At 38.6% G+C, this 6,525-nt stretch overlaps 1 non-coding gene across 1 annotated transcript; it reads left to right on the top strand.

The window, feature by feature from the left end:
* Nucleotides 1–519: 519 nt before the first annotated feature.
* On the top strand, nucleotides 520–626 carry LOC141654375 (small nucleolar RNA R71). The gene has a single exon (XR_012547935.1). It is a non-coding gene; the product is annotated as a small nucleolar RNA R71 (small nucleolar RNA).
* Nucleotides 627–6,525: the final 5,899 nt, after the last annotated feature.

Consider the following 6,525-nt stretch of genomic DNA (forward strand, 5'->3'; position numbering starts at 1 on the left):
TTTTGAACATTTTGGCTTTTGTATGAGAGATTTGGATGGAATTTGGTGTTTTTATTATAATAGTTGGAATAAGGGGTACCACTTTTGTATGCTTGAAAAACATACACTTGCTCATTTGTTCCCCTACATTCACTTTGGTCATGTCCCAAAGTTCCACAACTTTCACATATCCCACTTGGGATTGATGAAGATGCCACCATGGCATTAACATGATGCTTTGGTGATTTTGAGGCTTCTTCAAGCTTAGCCATAGCCTTCTCAAACTTCAAGTTGATGGTATCAATATGAGCACTATGTTGAGCACCCAATTGAGTAATAGAGTCCACTTCATGCTTTCCTCCTCTAGTAGCCTTGCGAGGTCTACTATATTGTGAATTATGGACCGCCATTTCCTCAATCTTGTTCCAAGTTTGATTATCGTCAACTTCGGTGAACATACTATTTGATCCCATATTGAGAATGTTTTTTGAGTCTTCATAAAGACCATTCCAAAATTGTTGTACCAAGAATCACTCGCTAAGTCCATGATGAGGACATGAGCGACAAGTTCCTTTGAATCGCTCCCAAGCTTCATACAAAGATTCTTCGTCCCTTTGCTTAAAACCCGTGATTTGAGCTCTTAGCATGTTAGTCTTGTGGGATTTATCTGTATGCATCCCTTTAAATTCAAGGATTATAACGAATAATAAAGTGATGATTACAAGTCATAAAACTAAATTGCAAAACAAAAGCATAAAGGATTAAGAAATAACCTTCGGTCCTAGCAAAAACGGCCTAAGAACAATATCAAAGTAGATATTCGCCTATCAGTTGGACCCAAGATGATATGAGAAATGCCCTTTGATTATGCTAGAATCGATCCAAAAATTAACAGATTAATTTTAGGTTTTTTTGTGTTTTTCTGATGAGAGGAGGCAAGGTTGAGTTAGGGCAAAAATTAGGTTAGAATGAATTCACCCATCTCTCCCTCTTAAACCGTGTATGAGGGAAGATTAGGGTGGATTTTTCATCCTCTAATTTCCGGCCCAATTACCGAAATAATAAGGAGTTTTAATTCCTTATTTTCGGTTTCCAAAAATGTAAAAATGTGTTAAATATAAATTGTCATCTAGTGAGAATCGAACCCATGACCTCTTGGTTTGAGTACCCTCACTATTACCACTATGACACATTCATCTTGTTGATATTAAATATAACCGATTACATTTAATTACGAATTAACAGATTAACTCGTCCAAGCTAACATTACATACATTTAATTAAATATAACTTATTATATTCAATTTACGAATTGACAGTTAATTCGTCTCAACTAATATTATTTAATCTTCATTAAATAATTTTCTCATCAACACATTGACTAACTGTTTAGTCATATAAGGCATCAATGTGATTATATTTCTATAACCACATCTCTCAAACACATCCTATAGGTGTGACCTTTAGGGACCAGTTGATCACCGCCATCTGTATGATAATAACGTCAAACTTTCTAGCAAGCCAACCGCTATTAGGTAATCGTTAATCAACTGATTAAAATACGAAGTATACCCTTGTGAACCTGTAAGATATTTACAAATGTTATCACACTAATTTGTGGAGGACACAAGCTCCAACAAACTCCCACTTGTCCTCACAAGTGTATGTGCGATAACCGATTCTTATATCCTAAAATTTCTCCCACTCAATGTAAAATAATTTGCAAATCCGTATTCACAAAGGTCGTATTTTACAAGCGATCATTATCAAGAGTGGTTTCCCCGACTAGAGAGTAACTTAACTGATAAACGAATCATCATTCGAGCATGGCCATGCATTTCAGTTACAACTCCTCGAGTGGCCCTGAGAAATAACTATACCTGATAAGGGTTGGATATTTTCCTCAACTCGAATCCTGCAGATGTAAGCACAAGTATGAAATGACCAGAAAAAAAATCTACTTAGCCTCCGATTTACGGCAGACCGTGAGAAAGAAACCAAAGTCACCCAAAAACTGCCTTAATCTCAAGAGACAGTCGATAGTCAAAAGAATCGACTCTAGGAACACAATGGATGTCCTATCCACGACCTGGCACCGAATGTTTTAAACATTTAGGACTCCATTACGTTGTCACAAAAAAAAATTTGTCCTACGAGGTATCATTATAATCTCGCATTTGTGATCGATCAGTCAACAGTTTGACTTATGGCTCGTTGAACCCACCATCAATCGACTGCACAATATAATAGCCGGAGTTATCAGCTCACATGGGCGATTACGGACCAAACAAATATAATGTAATTCAGTTCACTTTGTGGTGTTCAAAGTTGTCAGTACAATCCACATGAAAAACAAAATATTATAAAAACGATGAAGTTATAAATAGTATATGAAAAAGATAACGTATCGAATTCATAATCAACTACTATAAGTCAGGTACATGTTTAGTTCTCATGAAAATAACGTGCCCTCTATGCTTACCATATTTCAATGGCTCAGTAGTAGAATCTGCTACAACTTCCTGTTTGGAACTATTCCAGCTGACCGCAGCACCATTAAGAGTAACAACGAATCTAGACTGAGATTTCTAATCATCTTGATCCGTTTGGAAGCTAGCATCTCACAGAATCGATTGCGCATAGCTTAGTATCTCCTCCATAAGTCAATACCCAATCCTTAGTCCTCGGTAGGTACATGGATTCTTTTGGTACCGACTCGTCATACTCAATGCATATGCCACGTCTGGACGTGTGCGTATCATGGCATACATGATTGATCCTATTGCAGATGCATAAGGAACGCGACTCATGCGCTCAATCCCTTCAGGCGTCGTGGGTGACTGAGACTTGCTCAACTGCATCCCAGACGTCATTGGAAGGTTCCCCTTCTTGGAGTTGGTCATGCTGAACTTCTCAAGAATCTTATCCAAATAAGACTCCTGACTCAGTGATAACGTCCGTCGTGATCTATCTCGGTAGATACGGATTCCCAAAATGCGTTGTGCCTCACCCAGATATTTCATCTGGAAATGGTTCTTCAACCATTCTTTAACCGAAGATAGGAGAGGAATGTCATTCCCAATCAGGAGTATGTCATCGACATACAATATAAAGAATACAATCTTGCTCTCACTCGACTTGATATATAAGCATGGTTCTTCAACCGATCGAGTGAAACCTTACTCTTTTATCACCTGGTCGAAACGATGATTCCAACTCCGAGAAGCTTGCTTAAGTCCATAAATGGAGCGCTTAAGCTTGCATACTTTCTTAGGATGTTCAGGATCTATGAAACCTTCGGGTTGCACCATGTACAACTCTTCCTCCAAATAACCGTTTAAGAAGGCGGTTTTCACATCCATTTGCCAAATTTCATAATCATGAAAAGCGGCAATCGCTAAGATTATCCGAATGGAACGTAGCATGACTACAGGTGCAAAAATCTCATCATAATGCAATACGTGCACTTGAGTGAAACCTTTTGCCACTAGTCGTGCCTTATAGGTATCTGGTTGCGCGTCTACAGAACGATTTATTTTGTAAAGCCATTTGCACTGTAGAGGTTTTACCTTATTAGGTAAATCAACTAGATCCTATACGTCATTCTCATACATGGAGTCCATCTCGGATTGCATGGCTTCGAGCCATAGCTTTGAGTCGGAATAGGCCATAGCACCTTTATAGGTAGCGGGTTCATTACTCTCTAGGAGTAAAACGTCATTCTCCTCGACCATACCAATGTATCTGTCCGGAGGATGAGAGACTCTACCCGACCTCCTAGGTTCCTCAGGAATATTAACCGTGTCATCAGTTGGAGGAACAACTTCCTCCATCCGTTCCTCGGTTGTTGGTTCTGGAATCTCCGACAGCTCGAAGGTTCTATTACTTGTCTTGTTCTCGAGAAATTCTTTCTCTAAGAACGTCGCACTAGCCGCAACAAAAACTCGATGTTCGGTAGGCGAATAGAAGTAATGACCAAATGTTCCTTTTGGATAACCTATAAAGTATATCTTGACCGATCGCAGGCCGAGCTTATCCTCGTGTCTCCACTTGACATAAGCCTCGCAGCCCCAAACCCGAATAAAGGACAAGTTAGGGACCGTTCCCTTCTGTAGATACCTCATTTCTGCACCTCTCGCAAACCACCCGGTGATGATTGGGCCGCATGTTTGCTACGCGGAACGATTTGTGACAATTCGTAAGTTTATCGTCAAGTGATTGCTCAAATATTAATGTCTACCTCTTAGTTGTCATCTACGTGCCGATACGGTCGTTTTGACAGTAATTAGAGTACATTTGGAGTCCGGGCCTAAAACCGTCTTCATTTCTGATAACCGTTAAAACCTGAGTCAGAATGTTCTGGAATGTTCCGGATATTTCTATTCCATATTTCATAATTTTCATCCTTTGGTAAACAATTTCCCGTAAATATTCACATAAGATATTAAGGAAAACCAAATTATTCCGTCCTACCATAACTTAAACACGGAAATCTTTCTTCCGCAGGAGGAAACCACTTGGGAACAGACGCAGCAGGTGCTGCGCCTCTTCCAAGAGACGCAGTGGCTGCTGCGCCTCTTCCCAGGTCCTTTTCTGCGTAATTCTCGTATCTTTTTCATATCTTTCCGAGATTCACTTCCAAAGAGTCTCCGAAATCCTAATTCCTTCACGTGATTAGTATAAATAGGAGCTTTCGCTCCTCATATTTCTCACGCGAGTGTCCGCCCTTCTCTTCTCCCTTTGCATTCTAGACCTTTGTTCTTACTTTTTGGCGTCTACGTGCTTGAACATTCGACCACGTAAGCTCGGATCCTTCTGAGTACCAGCCTCGTTTGCATGACCGACCAATTTGACCAACTCCACATCAATCAACTTAATTAATCTAATCGTTTTCCTCTTACGAGGGCACTTTCTTTACATTCGCGTCGAGCATCACTAATCGATATCTTAGTCCTTCTCGTTTCGTCAAACATGTAAGTCTGAGGGTGTATAATCCCTATTTTATTTATTGTATTTTACCTTTTGTATCATCTATTGTAAGGTTTATGTCGAAAACACCAATTAAAACCGATTTCTAAAACCATGCTTTAAAACCCTTTTTACGGATTTTCAGAAGACAGACGTCGAGAAAGGACGCAGCAACTGCTGCGCCTCTTCGAAGGAGCGCAGTTCCTGCTGCGCCTCTTCGTGAGGCTGCCGCAGTTCCTGCTTAGGGATGGCAATGGGTCGGGTTGGATCGGGTTTTGCAAAATCCAAACCCGATCCACTTTCTTATTGGATCAGAGATCCATATCCATACCCGATCCATATCCAAAATTTTAAAATCCATACCCGATCCATTATACTTTTTTCAAACCAATACCCGCTCCAAATCCATACCCGATCCACCACATAATCCAAAACCCAATACGAAACTTGATTTGACTACATAAACATTTAATCTTATATAAGAAAATTTAAATTTCAAGGTTAATAAAACCTAAATTTTCAATAATATCCACTTGGATCGGGTTCGGGTATGAATGGATCGGGTTTGGATTTGGTTCGGGTTTTCCAATAGTGGATATGGATATGGATTTTTAAATAGTGGATCGGGAATGGGTTTTTAAAGAGTGGGTTTGGATCGAATTTTTTCCTTCGGTTCGATTCGGGTTCGGTTCGGTTTGGGTCATAATTGCCATCCCAATAATCTTGCTTCCTTTCTTCTTCCTTCGTCCTCTGTAATTCGTTCTTTCTTATTTATTTTCGTTGTTTCTTGTTAATTCTTTAATACAATAGTCTAATAATTTCATATGTATATTTATCATTCATTAACATATATAGTTCATCATTGTTCCGACTTAAATCCCAAGTAATCTCATATTTGCGGGTTTTCATCATAAAACTCAATCCGGGTTATGGAAATTCGATTCGTTCATATTGGGTTTTTGTAATTCACTTCTTTGGCATATTTTCATCTGTTTATTGTCATATGCATCGCGTGTTCGTCATTAATTTGTCATTAATTCATCTTGTTTAGTTTATTTCATTCACCCATGTCACTAATTAATCATTCATTCATGTAAATAATTCGTTTAATTCCGTCTTATCCGTGTTTTATGACCATTAATCACATGTAAATAACCTGTTAATCACTTTCATCCGAGTAAATAATTTAATCAATCATTAAATTTACCAATTGATATTAACAATTCGCAATTACGGCTTCACAGCCAGAATTCAGGTCAGGAACAGACGCAGCAACTGCTGCGCCTATTCTAAAAGACGCAGCTCTGCTGCGCCTGTTCCGGGTTGAATTCTGTCTCTAAACTCCATTGTTGCTTGACCTAGTTTAATTAGCATACGTGTAATTATTTATCATCCGTATTATCACCTTCTGTTTCTGTTCGTTAATTCTTTCTTTTATTCTTTTTTCTCAAATTATCCGTTTTAAAGGTATTTTCGACATAAATCGCCTATTCCATTGTAATTATTGTAATTTTCATTATTGTAATTTTCTTTTATTGTATTTATTTCTTGTATCATTTGTATGCTCCCCATGTAATT

This window comes from Silene latifolia, chromosome 4 (genome assembly GCF_048544455.1).
Source record: "Silene latifolia isolate original U9 population chromosome 4, ASM4854445v1, whole genome shotgun sequence".
NCBI classification, from domain to species: Eukaryota; Viridiplantae; Streptophyta; class Magnoliopsida; order Caryophyllales; family Caryophyllaceae; genus Silene; species Silene latifolia.